The 24,802-nt window shown below is 42.8% G+C and overlaps 1 protein-coding gene across 1 annotated transcript in view; it reads left to right on the forward strand.

Moving 5' to 3' along the window:
* The window catches only part of LOC126274082 (microtubule-associated protein futsch), a 255,151-nt gene that overhangs the window by 22,338 nt on the left and 208,011 nt on the right, over window positions 1–24,802 (forward strand). The gene's annotated exons all lie outside the window — the stretch shown is intronic.

Raw genomic sequence — 24,802 nt, forward strand, 5'->3', positions numbered from 1 at the left:
AAAGAACTCAGTACACTTTGTCATGAGCGTCATTCACCAGAAATGCAACCTCGAGCCCAAAATGCTTGCGGAGCACTTATTATTATGCCATTACTTTACTCTGATTCAGTATTTCTGTCATCTGATAATTAAGAAGGGCTTTGAATAATTCTTTCAATAAAGCGCTCTGTAGTTCAAATGGTTCAAATGGCTCTGAGCACTATGGGACTCAACTGCTGTGGTCATTAGTCCCCTAGAACTTAGAACTACTTAAACCTAACTAACCTAAGGACATCACACACATCCATGCCCGAGGCAGGATTCGAACCTGCGACCTTAGTAGTCGCACGGTTCCGGACTGCGCGCCTAGAACCGCGAGACCACCGCGGCCGGCGCTCTGTAGTTAAAGGGGCAAACATTATTGGATGAAAATCAGAAAAAACATTGTCGCTGTTCACTATCGATAGAAAATAAAGCGCACACATTTCTTCTATCGAATACAGCAGGGTTTGTCGTTCACCGTATTAACGTTAGCGAATCAACGATAGTCTGCATCTAGAGAAAGTCAGCTATAAATTATCTCTGATTTCCTTTTGCTCAAGACAAGGGAAGAGAATGCGCTACGCGTAAATCACGTGAGCAAGGATTCTAGTACGGCATGTATGCTTCTGCGCGCACTCCCTCGCAGACAGGGTTGCGTAAACCAAACAGCGCTGACGTCACTTACCGTGCCCGAGGACATGGGCAAACAGCGCTGGATGAACGGCAGCGTCTACAACTCCAGCTGCAGCAGCGCTCGCCTCCCGGAGATATTTTGGAAGTGGCACACACTGTTTTGAAGGGAGTATTCTGGCCTGGCAGAGAATAACAAACAGTTCTGCGATCCAACACAATCAATACAGTCGACGTGCATTACCTGTAGTCACACTATACATCGTCAGTAACGACTTGGTCGTGAACTCACGAGTGCCATAACCGTCTTTTTTATTGTTAAATCATGCTACATTTACGTAGAATACTACCTTCACTAAGATGAGGTATCTGAGTGATTAACACAATGTAGTTGCATTAGACAGGACCATGGTTTAAATGCCACACCACCCACTTCTCATTCTGTTACGGCGAAAGCCTGGATGGTTACTTTGGAAATTACACAGCCGATATGCTTTTCATACCCTCGTCTGTTACAAGCGTGTGTTCTGTCTACAATGAACTCGTTCTCAGCTGGCCGAAGTGGTCGAGCGGTTCTAGGCGCTTCAGTCTGGAACCGCGCCACCGCTACGGTCGAGGGTTCGAATCCTGCCTCGGGCATGGATGTGTGTGATGTCCTTAGGTTAGTTAGGATAAAGTAGTTCTAAGTTCTAGGGGACTGATGACCTCAGATGTTAAGTCCCATAGTGCTCAGAGACATTTGAACCATTTTTTGAACTCGTTCTCGATGGGACTTTAAAATCTAATGTTTATACCCTCCCTCCTTCCTAGAATATGATAGAGTACGTGTTACAAATGTCATAACGACAATCTGTTCAAAAATGGTTCAAATGGCTCTGAGCACTATGGGACTTAACATCTGTTGTCATCAGTCCCCTAGAGCTTATAACTACTTAAACCCAACTAACCTAAGGACATCACACACACCCATGCCCGAGGCAGGAGTCGAACCTGCGACCGCAGCAGTCACACGGTTCTGGACTGAGCGCCTAGAACCGCACGGCCACCGCGGCCGGCCATTCTGTTCAGTGAGGTGCTATTTTCTTCGTGAACAACAGAATTGGTTAAATTCAAACCATTCTGTTCAAACGATGAAAAGACGGATGAATATGTATATAGGCAGCATTATGATGAAAACTACCTAACCTCTCTCTCTCTCTCTCTCTCTCTCTCTCTCTCTCTCTCTCTCTCCGTGTGTTTAAGTGTGTGTGTGTGTGTGTGTGAGTGCGTGCCCGTGCGCTACGAACTGCTGTAACTGCAAAATACTGGAGTAGCACTGGCGTAAACAGTTTTCTGTCTTAAATTATTCTAAATCACCTTTGATGACTGCTGACATAAGTGGAGTTATTGAAGAGGTAAGCGGATGCTGTCGCCCCTCGGAACAGACGGCAGTCGAAAACATCTATAAGAAATATTAGTTGCGTAAGTGTTTACGAAACATTCATGAATTGTCTAAAAAGAACGATTGACCACGCGACAAGAAAGCAATTCGAAGGTCGCGGTATCGAATAAGACTGCCATATTTCTCTTCTCTTTTTTCTACGGCGTTCACTTCTGGTCAACATCAGACGAGGTGGCAAAGTGGTATGTGATCTGGAGTCATATGCGATTCAGATCAACGTCCGGCCATACAGATTTAATTTTCCGCTAAATCGCTAAATCTGAAGGTTCTGATAAGGAAATTACCGATTTTGTTGCCTGATTCAAATTTATGCTCCGTTCCCAAGGATATCGACATCGACAGGACGTTAAAACCTTGACCTCCTTCCTTCTTTTCACTTCTGGTTAATGGCGAAATGACTAAGTTTTCACGTTAATTTGCCAAATATCATTTAGTTAATTAGGTAATGTGAAGTACGGATCAGGGACAATAGAGGGTGTACTACATACAATAACACCATCCACAATACATCATCACTGTACTGAAATGAATCTCTACATTTAATAACTTTTTTATAATGCGGAGCCACAGCCATAATATATTTCTTCAAAGTCAGTACCGCCATTAGACTGTTGTTTATTTACAGTGGTGCATTTACACTTACACAATTCATGATTTCGGATTCAAAGTGCCATTATGAAGGGTTTTAAGTGTTACACAGTGCCTACGACAGTATACCATCTTAGGCACTGTATAACGCTTAAAACACTTGATAATGGCGCTTAGAAGCCGAAATCATAAATAAACAACAATCTAATGGCGGTACTGACTTTAAAGGAATCTCTACATCTTGACTGAATAATTAATCACTGCAGTGTTGACTAATAGTTGAATTGTAAATGAAATGGTTAACTGTCTCCGAATATTATTGATAGAATGAAGTAAGACAGTCACATCTGTTTCATGAATCTCCATCCCCCATTCTATCAGGGCTGTAGGTTGCGGTAGTCATGCAGAGATGAAGGGAATTGCACCGAATAGACTACATGGATATCTGCAGCAAGTCATTCGTCGGACTTATACTATAACGACACTGTTGTGAAAACGTAGCAGACCCATATATCAAACCTCTGTAACTGAATAAAAAAATGCCTCTGTTGCTACCTGCAATTAACGCATATTATACAGGCATCATCACGGATTGTGTAATTATTGACGTATGCGCAACAGACACCCACTTTACGTACGATCATCAACTTCACGCACTCTTTCATTCAGCGGTATACTGTTGAGGAAAGAAGCTGCAGTGTCATTAAGGAGTAGTGGTTAGTTACCATCTCCACTAAACTTTTCAGCAGATATAGTCTGTGGTCTCACTGAATACAATCTAGGTAACTATGGTAAGTGGCCCTGAAATATATGACTAGCGACCATTCCAGGCTTTTCACGGGTAGCACTCAGGATCTACGGCCGGAGGACTTGTTTGGGGTGGTGGAGTAAATTATAATAAGCACAAAGCTTCTTCATTAATCAGTTTCCCTATTAGTGAAAGGCGTATCAAAATCTCTACAGTAGCTCCTGAGGGAATTCTTCACACGCAGTCAAAAACGCTGAGGGGACTTTTGATTTATGATATAAATAGAAGATACGTACAAATTCTGGTGAAGCTGGACTGCTCTCTGGAGTTTTGATGGCTGTTTACTGCTTTTCCCGCCAGATATTGCCTCTCTGTAGTCGATCAGTTCGTAGCTCCTACAGCCTCTGTGACCATTAACTCCTAATTGTTACTGTATTATCATCTTGCGTTTCAGTTTTTCAAGTACTTCAATAACTTTAAATTGCATCAGTCTAATTTAAAATGCCTGTGTTGTCTATATGATATTAAATAACAAATATGTCAATCTCACTTCATTGGCTGTCCGCTCCCGGTAGCTGAGTAGTCAGCACGACAGCATGTCAATCGTAAGGACCCGAGTTCGATTTGTAACATTATGTGATTGCCTTATCATTTTAAATCATTCCCTAATAGAGCAGTCGCTCGGCAACAGTTACAGTTAGCAAATAATGCGAGAATGTAAAAGGTGAACGACCTGTGACGTATCGTTTTTATTGTCGAAGCGCCGTCAGAGATGCACTGAGTTACTGACTTTGAAAACCGCGGCGCGAAAAACGGACAGAAGAAGAACACTTTAACACATTTTTTTTATGTACGAGATATTGTCGATGAACAGTTACTCATTTTTCTCTTGTCGCTTGTAACTTGTGTCGGACGCGCATGTCTTGCCGCCGTATTATTATCGTTAAAAATAATATCATTTAGTGTAAAGTGAAAGTGCAATACTGAAAGTGCAATACTGAAAGTGCAATACTGCATAGCAGTAGATTTATTGTGCGACGTGTATGTGAAAATGTCAAAGGAATTATTTTCATTACGAGAAGAGAAGTGCCAGTCAATACGGCATCCATGTTAAATCCTTCATTGCAGTGTAAGTTCATCTATTAATAGCCATAAATTCAAAGTTAAATGGAACTGGTGTATGGACTATTTATTTAATATAGAATCTATGTCTCACTCCTTCACGAAGTTATTTAATTTTCCTTATGTTTCTGCCAAATAGAGAATTCACAGTCACGAATTCTTTCGTCGAAATCGGACGGAAGTTGCATGCGGCGAAATATTTTCTCCGCGCCATATTCTACTGGTAAATGCATGATAAACTACGATCCCTTAGGAAATTCATGTTGAGCTATCCAAAAATAATTATATTTTGAATAGGCATTTACTCTCCTTTGCAATTCAACTTCCGACTGATCAGACGATCCAACAAGAAGCAAAAATATTTCCACCGCTGATTATAGCTATATGTTACAGCACAAAAGTAAACATATTGTTATAATTAGTGACTACAAACGGGGATATTTATAACTGTATGTTTATGTATACACATTACGTAAACATATCGTTATAGATTCCGGGCTGGGTTGGAGATTTTCTCCGCTCAGGGACTGGGTGTTGCGTTGTCCTAACCATCATTATTTCATCCCCATCGACGCGCAAGTCGCCGAAGTGGCGTCATATCGAAAGACTTGCACCCGGCGAACGTTCTACCCGATGGGAGGCCCTAGTCACACGACGTTTACATTTTCTTCATGGGCTAAATGACTAACACCACAGGCCATTTAATAAATAAATCAAAAAGCTCGCAGTTCCCATCATTGCAAAGAGATCTCAGTCAAAATGCCAATTAAATATCGAACAGATAAATACATATTCATATTACAATAATTATAAATCATACACACAAATCTTCCTCGTGAATCAATTCAGCTATTGGTCAAAACACTATTGAAATACCTACAATTGTATCTCACATTAGCCTTTATATACAACCAGAGAACGGCGAGCGGGCTTTAATTTGTAATATGCATATACAAATACAGATTTGGCAGTTCGCGAACAGAGGTTGTTGAATGCGTCAGAAACGAAGATAAATACACGCCTCATGGCACTGGATCGTTTTCCGAATATGTGCTAAATTATGCTTTATAAACTTATGAGAGATGCTTTGTAAGTGGTTATCAAGCGGCTATCCTAACGTCGATAACTGCAATAAAATTATGCCTTTTACGGCTACGTGTAACAGCTCGTTGTGTTTTGCTTGTCCTGATGCTGGAAAGTTGAAAGCTCAAAGCACTGATGGGATTGTGACCCTTGCTATTACGTGCAGCGAGAACATAGCTCGGTTGCTCACCGTCTTCAGCCATGCGAACACGACGGCCGCCTGTGAGCTAATACATAATTCAATGCGCCGGAAGAGCGCCTATCCTTGGTGACGTCACGCTTGCAGCTGATAACATACTTCTCAGAGGCACAATGCCACTTCACTATTGTCGCCAGCTCATTACAAAGTGTAACGAAATAAGCGGGAAAAACGTGTAGTAACACCTTCCGTCGACACTGTCGGTGTTTTTTATTTGTATTGTCTTCTAATACATCAATTCCTTTACATAAAAGACAGAGTGTAGATGCAACTACTCTACCAACCAGCTTTCCAGATTGATTTCACTCATTTGGCTTTTACATTGTCACTACAGCTATGTATTGTTTTAAATAACCCTATTACCTCCCGAGGACGATTCTTATTTGAGCAATATCGCTGCTTTCGGTAATCAAAGATCATATTGCTAAATCCTGTCATGTTCTTTCAATTGCTGACAATGAGGCAAGAATTGGCAATATATATATGTGGTAGTGATTGTAGACAACATGTGCACGAAAATCACGTGCGGTAACACAACTCGTCAAATATAATCATTTGTCATTTTCGAAATTGCAGTTTTATCGGAGTATTAAATGAAATCCTGAAGGTTACGTTACTGATGTGCCTCTGTTTTTCTAAGGAAACGCCACTCATTAAGAAATTAAAGCCAATGAAAGAATTTAACATTTTGCCAGATTCTGCAGATGTAAAGAACTACTTGCCCCATTGAACATAGTACCTTCGTTGAGATGGCAAGTTTCCAGCGGCTAATTTGCAACACCGATCGTAAACGTTAAAAGGTGGAAGCCATATTGTATTTCAGTACGAATCGATAGGCGACGCATATTCCGAGTAATATTTACATTACTTTCAGACAATTTTATGCTCTCCTTCAAGAGACCTCTTACATTTTCCCCACACCATGTATTGTCCGTTACGCTCACGGAGATTTCTAATCAGTCGTGTAATTTCCTAGGAATTGACAGCTACTGTCCTCATTCACATAAAAGACGTCAAACAATAAGAAGTTAATTCTTCTTCAATATCTTCGACCAAACCAAAGACACAAGCGTGCTCAACGTGTTCTCAGAACAGAAAATGTAACGCACAGTGAAGACATTGAGAGTAGTACATTCGGGTTGGTTAAAATGGCTCTGAGCACTATGCAACTTAACTTCTGAGGTCATCAGTCGCCTAGAACTTAGAACTAACTACACCTAACTAACCTAAGGACACCACACACATCCATGCCCGAGGCAGGATTCGAACCTGCGACCGTAGCGGTCGCTCGGTTCCAGACTGTAGCACCTAGAACCGCACGGCCACTCCGGCCGGCTAAGGCTGGTTACATGTAGGTGAAACGTCCTCTTAGAAAAATTATACAAGACTGGTCTATATGAAACGACCCCTTAGAAAAATTTATACACGACTGTGCTTAAACTGACACATAATATTTTTGGCGCAACGCAATCTGACTTTAATTAAACCCTAAAAGGGAATGGCCCTAACAAAATTAACCTATACGTTTCACAAATCACTTACCTCTCAAAAATCTTCGTTACTCAAACTACTGCAATACAGCGAGCGCCACTACTGCCAGCTAAATAAAAGATTCAAACTACTGAAGGCACTAACTACTGATAGGCATAGTTAGCAAATCAAAGATTTTACTAGAGGACAAACAATGTATTTACCTTTATAGTCATAATATATATATCAGTTCATGACACCAATTCTTACAAATTTCAAAACTCCGCCATCTCTCTCCCCACGTCCACCACTGCTGGCGGCTCACCTCAAACTGCGGAACGCTACACGCTGTTAGCATCCAGCTGCCGCTGCCCAACACTACAATGGCAGGCAACAATGCAAACCAGCCACAGACTGCACACGGCACAGTCAGTGATTTTTCATACAGAGCGCTACGTGGCGTTACCAATAACAAAACCTAAACAGCCTACTTACATAGGTACTATCGTTGAGTAACTCTAGGGAGCCGGCCGCTGGGACCGAGCGGTTCTAGGCGCTTCAGTCCGGAACCGCGGTGCTGCTGCGGTCGCAGGTTCGAATCCTGCCTCGGGCATGGATATGCATGATGTCCTTAGGTTAGTTAGGTTTAAGTAGTTCTTAGTCTAGGGGACTGCTGACCTCAGATGTTAAGTCCCATAGTGCTTAGAGCCATTTGCACATTTGAATTAACTCTAGAGACATTCAGGACAATTAGGCAAAATTTCCCCTTTGTCTAACAAGTGTCGCCAATTCAAGGTAAATCGCGTGGTCTGGAGAAGAGTCGGTTTCTTTTGAATACAACTGTAGCAGTGTGTTGTATGACGATCAAGACCCAAGCGGAGCGCTGCAAGGATTGTGGAAAAGTGAGTGCTTGTACGACGGACACGACTAGATGCTTTGGCTCCTGTCCTTGAGCTTAGCCTAGTGCTTTTTATCGTCATCATGTCAAACTAAAATGGGAGCTCGAAGGAATTCAGAGGTGTGTTGCAAGCATTCTAACCTCATGGTTCACTTAGTAGGATGATGATAGGGGTATGTTCATGTACCTTAAAGAAATCCGTGAACCAAAGGACTACGTGTTGATTGCGAAACGCTGTTGGATAAATACAAAGAACAAACATCCAAGATGGTCTGTTACAATGATTTTAGTGTTTATACCGAGTACCTCGCAGAAGGGAAACTAGAAGAACGCAAGATAAAGCCATTCGCTGTTTCATAAACATTGTCATTTTCCCACGCTCCTTGATAAGTCAACCAGCGAAGGTGGTGACATATACAACCTTTAAATACCGTTCATCACGCACTCTATAGTGCCGTGCGGAGTACACGTAGATGCCTTTGGTGCATTCTACGTAAAACAAAGAAAATTACTATGATATTTCTTTAAACTCATATCATGTTACTATTAACATTTTTCCACTGGATGTCAGCAGATAATATCCATAGGGGATAGAAGACGTGGTTGTCTAAGTGATATAAAAAGTCTCCGTGCATTTCGATTTTTAGTGTTGTGAATACAGGTGTGATTTATCCAAGATGTAAGAAAGTTTTTATGACGAATATTTATCGTGACTGTGCAGATCGTTCTACTGTAAATCATGGTTTGTCACATGCCAAGAATGTGAGAAATGGCTGTCGACTACGAAGACGTATATGGGACGAACATTACTTTGAAGAGAGCAACGAATTTCTTCTACAGATCTACATCTATATCCGTTCTCCGCCAGCCACCTGACTGTGTGCCGGAGACTACTTCGTGTAACACTGTCACTGTCCCTTTTGCTGTTCTAGCCGCGATTGTTGCTGGTAAGTCTATGTGAACTCGAATATCTCTAATTTTACATTCATGGTCTTTTCGCGAGATATAACTGGGAGGAAGCAATATTTTCGTTGACTCTTCTAGGAACGTACGCTCCCGGAACTTTAGGAACTTTAACGGTAAACCACAACGTGATGCAGATGGCTTCTCTTGCAGCGTCTGCCACTGAAGCCGACCGACCATATCCGTGACGTTTTCGCGCTTTCTAAAAGGCTCCATAAGGAAAAGCGCTGCTCTTCTTTGTACCTTCTGTATTTCCTCTACCAAACCTTTCTGGTACGTATCCCAGACTGACTTGCAATATTCAAATGTTGGATGAATGAGTGTTTTGTAAGCTACTGCCTTAGTTGACGGACAACATTTCTTGTGGATTATTCCAATGAATCTCGGTCTGTCGTCTGGCTGTACTGCGATTATTTTTATGTGGTCGTTTCACTTTAAATCGGTACCTTCCCATACTCCTAGGTATGTTATGGATGTGACTGTTTCCAGTGATTTTTCTGCAATCGTGTAATCATGCATAATAGCTCTTTCCGCCTATTTATGGGCATTACGTTACATTTGTTTATGCCGTAGCGAACTGGCAATCCTTGAACCAAGTGTCGATCCTTTGCAGGTATTCCTGCATTTCACTGCAATTTTTTTGCGTGGTGACTTCCCTGTACACAACAGCATCCACCACGAAAAGCCTCATGGAACTTGTGACGTTATATACTATGCCACTTATGTAGATGTTGCGAAAAGTGTTACAACACTCCTCTGGGGCACACTTGAAGTTACTTTTACGACTGAAGACTTCTCTCCGTTCTGAATGACATACTGTGTTCTGTTTTCAAGAAACTCTTCGGTCCATTCACACACTTAGTTCGATATTCCATACTCTCGTGTTTTGTTCCGTAGGCGGCAATGCGACATTGTACCGGACGCCTTCCGGAAGTCAAGGAACCCGACCTCACCCTGGGCGCTGTTATCTGCTGCTTTCTGGGTCTCTTGGACGATCAGAGCTTGCAGGGTTTCACACGCCAATTGCTTTCGAAACCAATGTTGATTGCTACGGACTTCCGCTCTCGAGAAATGTGATAATACGCGAGCATAAAACATTTTATCGAATTCTGCAACGGACCTACTTCAGAGATGTAGACCTATAATTTCGACCTCCTGCTCGGCGATGCTTGTCAAAACCGGGAATAACCTGCTCTTTTTTTCTTCAATCGTTAAGTACTCTCCGCCCCTCCAGCGACTTGCGGCTCACCGCTACTAGAGGAAGACCAAGTTCTCTTGCATATGTTACGCTGACGTAGAATCGTATTGGTACCCAATCAGATCCAGTGGTCTCTCCTCTGTTGAGCGGTTTCAGTTGCTTTTCGGTCCCGTTGTCATTTATTTCGATGTACGTCATTTTCAGTGAGGAACTATAGTGCGAACTTCCTCAGTGAAAGAGCTGTGGAAAAAAAAAGTTTAGTATTCGGCATTTTCTGTACCATCCTCCCCTTCGATGCCATTATGGGCACAGAGTGTATAGACAGATGGCTTCGACCGATTTAATGTTACAATAACATTCTCTGTCGTTCTGTCATTTTCTGTCATATCGGTAGGTAGAACATTACATCCGAATTTATTGAATACTTCGCACATGCCTGTCCTTACGGTCATTTTGGCTTCTCTCATTTTGTTTGTCTATAGAAATGGAAATGAGCGTTTGGCGTCATTGGCCGGGAGGCCCCATGCGGGGCAGGTCCGGCCGCCTTGGTGCAGGTCTTATTACATTCGACGCTGCATTGGGTGACCTCCCACCGGATGGGGATGAAATGATGATGAAGACAACACAACCGTAGGACGGCAATCCGTTACGCTGACCACTCAGCTATCGGGGCGGACTAGTTTGTCTATGAGGCACTGGCTACGTTTAAATTTGCAGTGAAATTATCTTTGCTTTCGTAACAGATTGCTAACCCAATTGTCGAAGAAGGCACGTCTTTCCCATCCTTCACAACTTTGTTCCGCACATAATCGTCTAAAACGTATTGCACAATGTTCTTGAACTTCATTCATTGTAAGCTAAGTATTACACTACAAAGCGAAGCGGATCCCAGACCGCCGCGGGAAGAAACTTGATCACTTGATTAGGTACTGTCATATTTCACTTCAAAATATTACATGACAGTGGAAACAGGGAAAGTGATAGTGGAAAATGTCTTTGCAGGTTGTCGTGACAGTTTGCTGTTTACCTAAAAAAAATTTACTGACTGTTAGAAGGAGAAAACGTAACAGTGTCAACGGAAAAGGTGGCGGGACATGCAAAAAAAATTAAAGTGGAGTAAGTCGGTGGTGTGAAAATTACAGTAGGGACATTATTCTGTACAGAGCGTGATTCAAGTGTCACTTCCAAAGGAAAAAAAAACGAAGACCAGACAATAAAAGTCCCATTGACGATACGTATCAATATATTAGCATTCGACAATTTCTAGATTTCCAAACGGCTTTTCATATCGTTCCCTACAAACGGTTTCTAATCAAATTACGTCTATGGAATATCGTCCCAGTTGTGCGACTGAGTTCATGATTTCCTGTCAGAAAGGTCACAGATCGTACGAATTGAAGCAAAGTCATCGAGTAAAACAGAAGTAATGTCTAGAGTTCTCCAAGAAATGTTAGAGGCTCTCTGCTGTTTCTAATCTATCTAAACGATTTAGGAGACAATCTGAGCAGACATCTTAGACTGTGTGCAGATGATGCTATCATTTACTGTCTTGTAAAGTCTTCAGAAGATCAAAACAGTAGCAAAATAATTTAGACAAGATATCTGTATGGTGAGAAAAGTGTCAATTGACACTAAATAATGCAATTTGTCAGGCAATCGACATGTATACTAAAACGAATTCATCAGATTTCGGTTACACGATAAATCACACAAATCTAAAAGCTGTCAGTTTCACCAAATACCTAGGACTTACGATTATGAGCAGCTTAAGCTGGAACGATCACATACACTCCTGGAAATGGAAAAAAGAACACATTGACACCGGTGTGTCAGACCCACCATACTTGCTCCGGACACTGCGAGAGGGCTGTACAAGCAATGATCACACGCACGGCACAGCGGACACACCAGCAACCGCGGTGTTGGCCGTCGAATGGCGCTAGCTGCGCAGCATTTGTGCACCGGCGCCGTCAGTGTCAGCCAGTTTGCCGTGGCATACGCAGTCTTTAACACTGGTAGCATGCCGCGACAGCGTGGACGTGAACCGTATGTGCAGTTGACGGACTTTGAGCGAGGGCGTATGGAGACGTGTCGTCTTCAGCGATGAGAGTCGCTACTGCCTTGGTGCCAATGATGGTCGTATGCGTGTTTGGCGCCGTGCAGGTGAGCGCCACAATCAGGACTGCATACGACCGAGGCACACAGGGCCAACACCCGGCATCATGGTGTGGGGAGCGATCTCCTACGCTGGCCGTACACCTCTGGTGATCGTCGTGGGGACACTGAATAGTGCACGGTACATCCAAACCGTTATCGAACCCATCGTTCTACCATTCCTAGACCAGCAAGGGAACTTGCTGTTCCAACAGGACAATGCACGTCCGCATGTATTCCGTGCCACCCAACGTGCTCTAGAAGGTCTAAGTCAACTACCCTGGCCAGCAAGATCTCCGGATCTGTCCCCCATTGAGCATGTTTGGGACTGGATGAAGCGTCGTCTCACGCGGTCTGCACGTCCAGCACGAACGCTGGTCCAACTGAGGCGCCAGGTGGAAATGTCATGGCAAGCCGTTCCACAGGACTACATCCAGCATCTCTACGATCGTCTCCATGGGAGAATAGCAGCCTGCATTGCTGCGAAAGGTGGATATACACTGTACTAGTGCCGACATTGTGCATGCTCTGTTGCCTGTGTCTATGTGCCTGTGGTTCTGTCAGTGTGATCATGTGATGTATCTGACCCCAGGAATGTGTCAATAAAGTTTCCCCTTCCTGGGACAATGATTTCACGGTGTTCTTATTTCAATTTACAGGAGTGTAGATAATGTTGTCTGGCAGACTAAATGAAGACTGCGTTTCACTGACTGTACACTTTAGAAGCTGCAACAGGTCTACTGAAAAGACTACCTGCATTAAGTCTGTCCGTCGTCTGCTAAAGTATTGCTGTGGGGTGTGGGATTCCTACCGTATAGAATTGACGGAAGACGTCGAAAAAGTTCAGAGAAGTGCACCCGGTTATTTATTATGGAGAAATGGGGCAGAAGTGTCAAGGACATGATACGCGGGTTGGGTAGCGATGATCTAAACAAAGTATTTTTTACGAAATTTCCATCTCCGAAATTCTCCTCCAATGCGATAATATTTTGTTGATAACCATCTAGATAAGGAGAAATGATAATTATAATAAATTTAAGAATAATTAGAGCTTACATGGAAAGATGTAAGTATCCGCTTTTTCTGAGCGTTGTTCGAGAGTGGACCGGAGGAGAAACTGAGTGAAAGCAGTTCGATGAACCATCTGCCAGGCATTTACGTGTGAATTACAGTGTAATCATGTAGACGTAAGAAGGAAATTCTAAATAAAAATTTTCTGTTTACGTGGATTTGGTTTTTAAATGTTCCGGAACAAACGAGTTATCTGTTGCGAAAGACGACTTAGTTTCAAAAGATAGCATACTACATTATTCTTACGAAAAAATTAAGCATTAGAGTTGAGGAGGCAACTGGTTCATTCAAACGAAACACAAAGTCATATGCATTACATTGTGAATAAATGGTGTTACAGTGGTATTGCGCAAGAAGATCTATTTCAAACTTCCGTTTAGAAGTGTCGGTCAATGTTCAATTTTTATGCTATGCAGGGCATTGGCGTTTAGACATGTTGCATGTTTTCGCTCCCTATTTCATGCACTTGAACACGGAGGCACTCCTACCTCAGCCAAATCTCAGTTAGCTTTGACGGTTGGTACAGTTATGAAGTAAAACAACACTCTCGGGCGTGTTCCTAGATGGATTTCCATTGAAAACTCCGTCCGAACAGGCCTTGGAAGGCCGAACGGTACCGACCGGCCATCGTATCATCCTCAGCCCACAGGCGTCACTGGATGCGGATACGGAGGGGCATGTGGTCAGCACACAGCTCTCCCGGCCGTATGTCAGTTTACGAGACCGGAGCCGCTACTTCTTAATCAAGTAGCTCCTCAGTTTGCCTCACAAGGGCTGAGTGCACCCCGCTTGCCAACAGCGCTCGGCAGACCGGCTGTTCACCCCTTCAAGTGGAGCCCAGCCCGACAGTGCTTAACGTCGGTGATCTGACGGGAACCGGTGTTACCACAGCGGCAAGGCCGTTGGCAATGCCATTGAACGGTACTGCGAATACCGAACAAGCTGGCACACACTCGACTCATAATCGGGAGGAACGGGATTCGAATCCCTGTATGATCATCCAGACTATTTTGTGATTCCCTAAATCGATTAAAGAGAATACCAGGATGAACCCTTTGAAATAGACTCCGCCGATTTGCTTCGCCATTCTTGTCCAATGAGAGTTTCCGCTCCTTGTCTAAGGACCTCTTCGTGCACCAGGTACCAGTGGCAGGTAGTCTAACAGCTTCCAGGAACAACAGTAATTCGATTTTCAACACTTTTCAATACATCTCGTAACTGTCGACTGAATTTAAAAATTCAACATGCTGTTATTAAGTAATATAATCTTATGTTAAAAGTTTAATACAATAAGACAAGTATTAGAGTTATAAACTGGACGTTTGTTTCGATGCAACGCAAATGTCGGTGCGCAAATACCCGGATTTTGTTCATCCAGTATTTGAGAACTTCCAACAAATTTTACACACAATTTCAAACATGTCCGAAAGAACAGACACCGTATCCATGTAAGTGTATAATTCTGGCAATACCGGCCATGACCTTTTGTGCGGATGCACACATATTACCCGAACTCTTACGGAACTTGCTAAGAGTGTCTTCCACGAGTAATGAGTGTGTACGGAAACTACGAATGTAGTGTGTGGACATATAAGGTGAGATTGTGGGTCTCGCGGGAGACGTGCGCGAGATAATCCCTGCAGTCGCACTATCCTCTGTGCCCTCTGTGGCTCAGATGGATGCCGGCACGGTAGCTCAGCGTGTTCGATCAGAGGGTTTAGTTACCCCCTGAAATAAAAAACTGAGTAAAAGGATCAACGAATAACCAGAACGAGTGTAATCGGACGTCCGCCACGAACAGATTCAACGAACAATATAAAACAAAATGAGAGATGGATAGAGGATCTGCCATGTACACAGGAGATCCCGGGTTCGAGTCCCGGTCGGGGCGTACATTTTCACCTGCCCCCGTTGATATGTTTCAACACCCGTCAGCAGCTGAAGGTATTAATATACGATTCTAACAATCATCTTCCTCCTTTTCTACCACATTGGCGGAGAGCGTGCGGGAATGACCTCTGTACCTCTATATAGAGCCCAATTTATCCAGTTGTAACCTCGAGGCTGTTTAGTGAGACGTGTTGTGGAGGAAATAGTATGCTCAAAAAAATGGTTCAAATGGCTCTGAGCACTATGGGACTTAACATCTGAGGTCATCAGTCCCCTAGAGCTTATAACTACTTAAACCTAACTAACCTAAGGACATCACACACATCCATGCCGGAGGCATGATTCGAACCTGCGACCATAGCGGTCGCCCGGTTCCAAACTGAAGCGCCTAGACCCACTCGGCCACAACGGCCGCCGTAGTATGTTCCTTGCACAGTTTTTAAATGTGGGCTCTTTAAATTTTGTTAAGTATGGTCTCTGTTATGTACGGCGCCTTCTTTGTAGCGTGTCGCGCTGAAGTTTGTTGGGCATCTCCCTGACATTCGAAAGCTAACCATACAAATCCATGTCGAATCGTGAAGTTCTTCTTTGAACCTCTTATGTCTTTCGTTAACCTAATTTTGTAAGGGCCCCAGACCGCGTTTTATGGCAGACCTCGTTTTTGCATGATTTATAAGACAATACCTTAGGATTTTTTCGAATAAATTTGGGCCTACCATTTACCTTTCCCAAGGCTAGGTTTATGTCGTCCTTACGCCTTATAACTTCCAACCTGGCACTTCTAGACAATTGAAGGCTGTGATTGATGTAAGCGACCAGTCATCGATTGCATGAATATCTGTGTCTTTTTCGTCTTTTTTATATGTAGGGTCAGTTGCCGAGCTTAGCACTAATCTACAAGTCTCTCTTCACTTCAGCGGCCTTGAGTTACGTCTAGAAATTCTCACATGTTGATGATGTGGCTGAAGATGTTAACTCTGTATACTAAATAGGTACCACAATAATGTAATTTTTCTTTGTAAGAAAATGAGTCGTTGTCTTCAACAGTTTTAATAGGAAAGCATGGCTGTTGAAAAAGACGGTAATCACATCTTTTGTATCGCCACTGACATCATGGCAGAATTATGTTAACGAGGTCAGTCGGAACGTAATATTACGGTGCAGAAGCAAACACTGTCCGGCGGCAGTTGGTCTGTGCTCCTGTACCGTTCACCGTGGATCGTCAGGACACGGCAGTGTGTGGCGACGCCTCTCGGTTACGTAAGCCGCCAGGAACGTCAAGACCTCTGAAACACAAGCCAGGTCTCCGAGAAACAGTCCACATAAACAATGGCATAGCGCTTTAAAAAGGAACGTTAAATGTCTTCCTCTACAGAAATAGTACCTGCCTGTCAGCGTCGCGTTATATATGTACTTTACTGAAGTATTCAAAGGCATCGCCCGTAACGAAATAAACCGAAGGCGCTTATTTAAACAACATAATGAAGGTCAAGTTTTAAATGAGGGTGTCCTCTCAGCGAAAGTATTCAGAAACTTTCGGTACTACCCTTTAAGCGGTAAAACGAACACGCTAATCTTTTATACGAAATACGCAATATCGAGAATAAAGCTTAAAAATATTATTAAATTATACGTATAGTATTATTTTGTCTTAAAATTTCGATTTTGACCTAGTGCTAAGTGAAATCTATTCAACGACGTGTCATTATAATAATTTGGAGATTAATGATTCTGACCAAATGCCTGACTAATGGAGCCTTTTTTACTTCATCGAGCTAGGTAGAGCAAATTTTGAACAAATGGAGTTGTCTTTTGCACTCAAAAATTAAAGTATAAAGCCACTTGAAATAGAACAGTTCTCCAGATTATACGCCCTGGCTATACATTTTGTGACCAATATTGCTTAGTTTTTCGTACTCCATTATTTATGACGCTATAATTATTTCTAAACAGACTCCAAAAGAAGGCATCCAGAGCTAAAAATTTGATTGAAATAGCTAAAAAAAAGTGTTTAATACGCAAGCAAATGTCACTTATCTCCACAACGTTCCCAATTTTACACTACAGAATATATGTCAAAGTACATCATCAGAGCAATAATATACCATGGTTTAATACTAGATGTTTATTTAATAAATTCCTGTAAATGTTTAATAAAGTAAAGCTAGAAAGCAAAAATAAATCGAAAGAGTTCTTCGTCGTAGCAAAATGTAATTTCGGTAGGGGGTGTCTAAATAATTAACAAGTACTTGGAAGAAAATTCATTTCCACTTGATTAGCTGGTTTTAAAGGAGAGTTACTGATCCGTCAAACTCGATAAGGCGCCGCGTAATATGCATCTTGGTTTTTCAGGGGAGTATACTGTGCTGACAAAAGTCGTGGTGTAGCCATATGCATATATGCAGATGGCGGCTGTATCGTGCACATAACGTATGAAAGCGCAGTGCATTACCGGAGCTGTCATTTATGCTCAGGTGATCCATGTGAAAAGATTTCCGATGTGATTACGGTCACCCAACGAGACTCAACAGACGCGGAATGATAGTTGAAGCTAGACGCATAGGACGTTCCATTTCGGAAGTCGTTATGGAATTCAATTTTCCGAAATACACAGTGTCAGGAGTCTGCCGAGAATACCAAATTTCACCACGATCAAAGCAGTGGCCGATTGCCTTTACTTAAAGACCGAGCGCAGCTTAGAGTTGTCAGTGCTAACAGACAGGCAGTACTACGTGAAGAAACAGCAGAAATCAATGTGGGACGTCTGACGAACGTATCCGTTAGGACGGTGCGGCGAAATTCGGCGTTAATGGGCTGTGGCGGCAGTTGACCGACGCGAGTGCCTTTGCTAAATACACGACATTGTTTGCAGCGCCTCTTCTGGACTCAGGACTACATCAGTTGGACACTAGACGATTGGAAAACCGTGGACAGCTCATACGGCTCTCGATTTCAGTTGATAAGAGTTAATGGTAGGGTTTGAATGTGGGACAGATTTCACGAAACCATGGACGCAAGTGGTCAACAAGGCACTGTGCAAACTGGTGGTGACTCCATAATGGTTTGGGCTTTGTTTATATGCTGAGTAATTGGTCCTCTGGTCAATTGAACAGGTCATTGATTGGAAATGGTTCTGTTCTGCTACTTGGAAACCACATGCAGCCATTCATGGACTTCATGTTCCCAAACAACAACGGAATTTTTATGGATGACAATGCGCCATGTCACGGGACCACAACTGTTCGTGACTGGTTCGAAGACAATTCGAGCGAATGTTTTGGCCTCCCAGATCGCCCGATACGAATTGCATTTATAGAACACAAACGAGAGGTCACTCTGTGTACAAAATCCTGCAGCTGCAATACTTTCGCAATTATAGGCGGTTATAGAGGCAGCATGGCTCAATATTTCTTCAGAGGACTTCCAACAACTTTTTGAGTCCATGACACGTCGATTTGTTGCACTATGCTGGGGAAAAGGAAGTCCTACACGATATTAGTAGTATCCCATGACTTTTGTCACCTCAGGGAAGATATGTGTATTCAATCAGAGGGCAGAGCCATATCCCCTGTTTGTTTAACGAAAGCACTGGAATTTGGAGATCGGTGAGAGACACTATCGGTGTACTGGACGCAGGCGAAGGTGTATTGGAGCGATGAGCAGGTCTCGGCGAGTCGCCTCCGGGCCGCAAGCAGCTGGGTATATCTGGCGAGGGCGGCGGCGGTGGCGGCAGCCACGGCTATACTTAGCCGCCGCGAAGGGCTCGCGCTTCTTCAGTACACACGCACGCACCACGTGCGTGCGCCCTGCTGACACGCATTCACTCAGATTAGTCGACTGTTAGTTGCTCATAAAGAAAATGAGCTGTGCGTCCGGACAGAGGGGTGAAGTGCTCGGACTCTGCAGTGTATTTCAACTGAATGAAAAAACCATATAACCCTGACTCAGTGAGACATTTTACTTCATTTATTATGCGCTTCGGAGTTTCAACGATCGTCATGAAGTGGGTGTCATCTTCTACATAGCTTTCTTTCAATGCTAAGCATTAGCAGTCCAGCAGCGTGTGAAGTTGCCATGAGTCTCATGGCCACCTCGTAAGTTGCTACAAGATACTGCAACGTTTTCCACTAAAAACAGCTACGCAAAATACGCCTGTCATCTGATGATGATTGTTAAACTGTCGAATCATGTAGCTGATGCAGTGAAATCTTGGTGACTGACGCAGTGCTATACACTGTTGGATTTTAATCAACAACCATAATCATCACAACACACTCCAAAAAGAGTAAATTGCTAACTGTTTAGCAGACAGTAACACTTATTCAAGTAGCAAGTAATATGGTACATAGCTATTGTCAACGTCATATGTACTTCGTACTCTAGTTTCGTAGAAATATATCTGAATACCAGGGACATTAACGCAATGCGTACGCAGTGCCACAGAGATCCTAATATGTTACTTTACTTACTTAAATTGATTTATTTACTTCTTTGCACATTTAAACCTGTTACACTGGGATTCTGAAGCATCTCCTACATCTTTGCAGACTTTTATACAGACAAACCTTTTAGCATTATAATTCAATTTTATATTGATAATCGCATTTAAATCATAAATAATAACAATAATAACTGTGAAAGGATTATTTACAACAGCTTTTGGTACGCCTAATCTACAGTGCATTCGTAAATAGAACGTCGAAAAGCAGTATACGACGCTTTATACGTCTCAATTTCACAAAATTTATAATAGGGCCTGGGCCTTCCACACTGTGGTGTAATAAATAAAACATGTACTTTTGGAGTAACCGTTCATAAAGGTAACTGAATTTTGATTTGTCATTTTCACTGAGAAAACTTTGTGTTGCGTTTGGTTTACCTCAGTGAATTTTAATACGAGCTTTCGTATCTGCAGATGATCATCACCTGGCAGAAATAGTGGCGGCTGAACCACCACATCAGTAAAAGCAGTTCGATGACGGTAAATGAACTGAAGGACCCGGTAGTGACTGATAAGAGCACCGCCGAGCAACCATTCACAGCCATTAAATAGTATGGCTCATCAATTCGAAACGAACTGAGAAGCAACGACAACGCAAATCTTTACGCAAGGAATTCAAATGCTAACTTGAGATTCATTATACGATTACTAAAGAAATATAATTCAGTGTTTACAATGCCAGCTTAAACAGTGTCCCTTTGTCTAAGACCATGGCAAGTTGAATTAATTTCTGAGACCGGGCAACTGCATGGAAGAGCTACGGGATAACCCCATATTTGCCTAGTCAATGGGAAAACTTCACAACATAATTTCGCTAAAACATTTGTACCCTCGAAAGAGATTGTTGTAAAAATAGACAAAACATATATTACTTGGTTCGACACACAATCTACGTAATGACTTTGTCTTCAAAATTCGGGAAACTCGGATCCGTATGGAAGCAAACTGACAGCCGTTCTTCCGGCGCACAGTCAGGGAATGGCATACAGAGCAGAGTCAATGATTCTAGTAAACTACAAAAAACTCCGCTGCACAACTGTATACACAGAAGTATGTAAACAGAGTAAGTTTACTAAAACCTGTGGGGCAAATACGTTGTCGAAATTTTAAGACCAACACTTCTCATTCTGAGTGATGCTCTACTGTAAGTTAAGAGTTCATGACATTATTTTGCATAGACCAAATCCCGTCGTTCATTGCCATTTTGCTAATGGTGTCAGCTAGAATATTCATGACATATTTGCAAGAAAACCATGAACGAATTCCAGGAATAAGAAACTTAACGGTATTTGCCCTCTTACTGTAAGATTCGTAAGGCCGTTACATCCTATATAGCTCCCAGTGCTCAGTACATGTTTGACCCATGACACAGACACTCTCTGAGTTTCAACTCTACTCATCCGTCCTGTGATGTACTTCCTCAGCTGCTGGTCATTACTACATGCACTCATGTGTTATGTATCACAATATATCACTCTGGATTAAATTTCATATATTTGATCAAGTCAACACTTACTCGTATTTTATGATGCAGCACTTAAAACGTAGTGTACCTGTTCATTTAAGACCATAATCTGGATTCTGTTGTGAAAGACCTTCCAATCGTCTTTCTCTAGCTGATAACGTTTTCAGCAGCAAATACGTGTTTTTCTGACCTGTGGTAATTTCGCATAAAATCGCGAAGTATTTATGAACTTTCCTACACCTACGTGATAGACACAAAAGCGGGATAGAAAGAAAGGGCCCACGTTTAGAGATCGATATTTCAGTCCAAGAGATGTTTCACTCTGTTTCAACTATGCCCATTGGAACAAGTTGCATAGCTCATGAATTACTATTGATGAAGTACCACTTTACAATAGGATTCCGAACATATCTCTGCAGCCGGCCGCGGTGGTCTCGCGGTTCTAGGCGCGCAGTCCGGAACCGTGCGACTGCTACGGTCGCAGGTTCGAATCCTGCCTCGGGCATGGATGTGTGTGATGTCCTTAGGTTAGTTAGGTTTAAGTAGTTCTAAGTTCTAGAGGACTGATGACCACAGCAGTTGAGTCCCATAGTGCTCAGAGCCATTTGAACCATATCTCTGCAGCGAAAGTACCGTTCGAATAGTACATGTTGAAGGGACAACACATCATCAAATATTCAAATCAGCAAACTTTCTTTGAAATGCTTCTATGGAGATAATAACAAGGGGAAGTTAGACAGCCAGTTCATAGTTTAATGTATTGTATACACCACAGACGCTGCACACGAAGCACTGGCTGATTTCCATAAGGGTATCAGGAAGCAGCTGTAAACTGTTGGGCAACCATCCTGTGTTTCATCTGCAGTGATATACGCAAGCTGCGAAGAATTTTAACTGGATAGGGATTTGAAAGCATCTCTTGTCGGAACCTCTCCAGAGTCAACATCATTGCACACTTAGCACTGCGGAGTAACCTGGTATATTGCTATTCTCATTTCTAGCTGCGTTTCCGTATGCAGACTGTAGAGTACCACATTTACAACATTTAGATACAAAACTTCTGTGTGCTGTCGCACAGTATTTATTTTATTTTGTTATACGAGAAAATGACGTTGTATTCACCCTTCATATGTAAATTTATTAGGTGAATGAAACTGAACTACGTCGACTTTGCTGATTATTACACTCGCTGCTAACATGTAGCATCGGGTAATGTACCATACTGATACTGACATGCTGCCGCAGTGCATCACTTGAAACACGTACGGTACTGGAAAGGACACTCTGTGGTACCAACATACTAACGCTGTCTTTCCGATACACAAGAAGCCGACCGTTGTGGCAGAGCGGTTCTAGGCGCTTCAATCCGGAACCGCGCTGCTGCTACGGTCGCAGGTTCGAATCCTGCCTCGGGCATGGATGTGTGTGATCTCCTTAGGTTAGTTAGGTAGTTAAGTACTTCTAAGTCTAGGGGACTGATGACCTCAGAGGCCAAGTCCGATAGTGCTTAGAGCCATATACAAGACACAAGATATACGAATACGCAGCTTAAACAGACATGTGTAAACACACACGCAGGGCTCTAGTCACAGCAAAATGGCATCATATTATGAACTATACCTAGAAGTGAAAAAATACTTTCATGGCCATGGACAGCTCCAATACAGAGGGTATTAATGTGCTGATAAGGGCCAAAGATCTTGATTTGACGTAAAAATTGCTGGAAACTTCATCCATCGTAAAATATCTAGGAATAACTATCCAGAGCGACATTAATTGGACTGACCAAATGAAACGAATATTAGAAAAAGCAGATGCCAGACAGATTCATAAGAAGAAACTTAAGGGAATGCAAATCATCCACGAAATAAGTGGCTTACAAGGCGCTTGAAATTGAAGTTTGGGGGAAGGTCGTATGGAACCAAACCGCTGAGGCCATCGGTCCCTAAGCTTACGCACTACTTAATCTAACTTAAACTAAATTACGCTAAGGACAACACACACACACCCATGCCCGAGGGAGGACTCGAACCTCTGACGGGGGGAGCCGCGCGGACCGTGACAAGACGCCACAGACCACGCTGCTATCGCGCGGCTACAAAGCGCTTCTTCGACCAGTTCTTCAGTATTGTTCATGAAAATAGGAGCCTTACCAGACAAGACAGGATGAACAGATAGACAAGATCCAACGAAGAGCGGCGCGTTTCGTCACCGGCTCGTTTGGTAGGAGCGAAAGCGTTTCAGAGATGCTCCACAAGCTCCAGTGGCAGACGCTGTAAGAGTATTGTTGTGAATAATGGACAAGTTCACTATTGAAATTTCTGGGGAGTGCTTTCCGGTAAGAGTCGGACAACATAATACTTCCTCGCACATACGTTTCGCGAAATGACCACGACGAGAAAATTCGAGAAATTGGAGCGAACACAGAGACTTACCAACGATCATTCTGCCCGCGCGCCATTCCCGAGTGGAACAAGCAAGTGGCGATTAATTAGTAGTACCAGAAATACCCTTCGTCACACACCTTTAAGTGGCTTGCGAAGTATTGATGTAGACGTAGATGCAGATTTTTGTTTTTTATTGACGACTGAATCGTCCCAGACAAACCCCCTTGTAATACACTTAACAAATAATCGTGATTTCCCCCTTCCGTTGTTGAAAATAGCCTCCAGTACTTCCACTGTTACCGCTACTTAACACGTCGGTGAACATTTATTTACGTCCTGGTATCTTCCTCATTTATCCTCTTCCATAGCTGAGTAGTTAGCGCGACTGACTGGCATGCGGAAGACCCGGGTTCAATTCCTGGCGGTTCCAGGAACGTTGAAAGGACTAGAATGATGTCCGTGATGCCAGCTGAGGTGCTCCTTGAACGAGAAACAGAGTCACCAAGTTTTGGAAGACCGATAACGACCGGAAGAGCGGTTACTGACCCCAGTCACACGAAGCCATTGGCTGAGCATGATACGGCGGTCTATCGAAACCGATTGGTCTGTGCGTTGTCAGATCGACTGTGTTTTCCTCTTCCGTGTTCTTTATTTTTATGGCATTATGCACATCTATATAACTGAAGTATTTTTCATATCATTTTTATGCTACAGCATCTAACAAAGGGCCAACTATTTGTTACATTCTAGTCCGTGTTCCAGCGTATGAGAGCTATGCAGGAAAGCGTAAATGTCATCATACCTGTCAGTAAAAAAGACATGTAATAACTTACGGAGGCAAAAGTCGGCGCGGAAAACCACTTTAAATATGTATCAAATAAGGCAGCATTACCAGATAGGCATTTATTAACCGGAGGCCCACACACGACATAACCCCTTCATACCCAAGACGCATTTTCTTCAGTGAAGCACT

The sequence above is a fragment of the Schistocerca gregaria genome, chromosome 1 (genome assembly GCF_023897955.1).
Source record: "Schistocerca gregaria isolate iqSchGreg1 chromosome 1, iqSchGreg1.2, whole genome shotgun sequence".
NCBI lineage: Eukaryota > Metazoa > Arthropoda > Insecta > Orthoptera > Acrididae > Schistocerca > Schistocerca gregaria.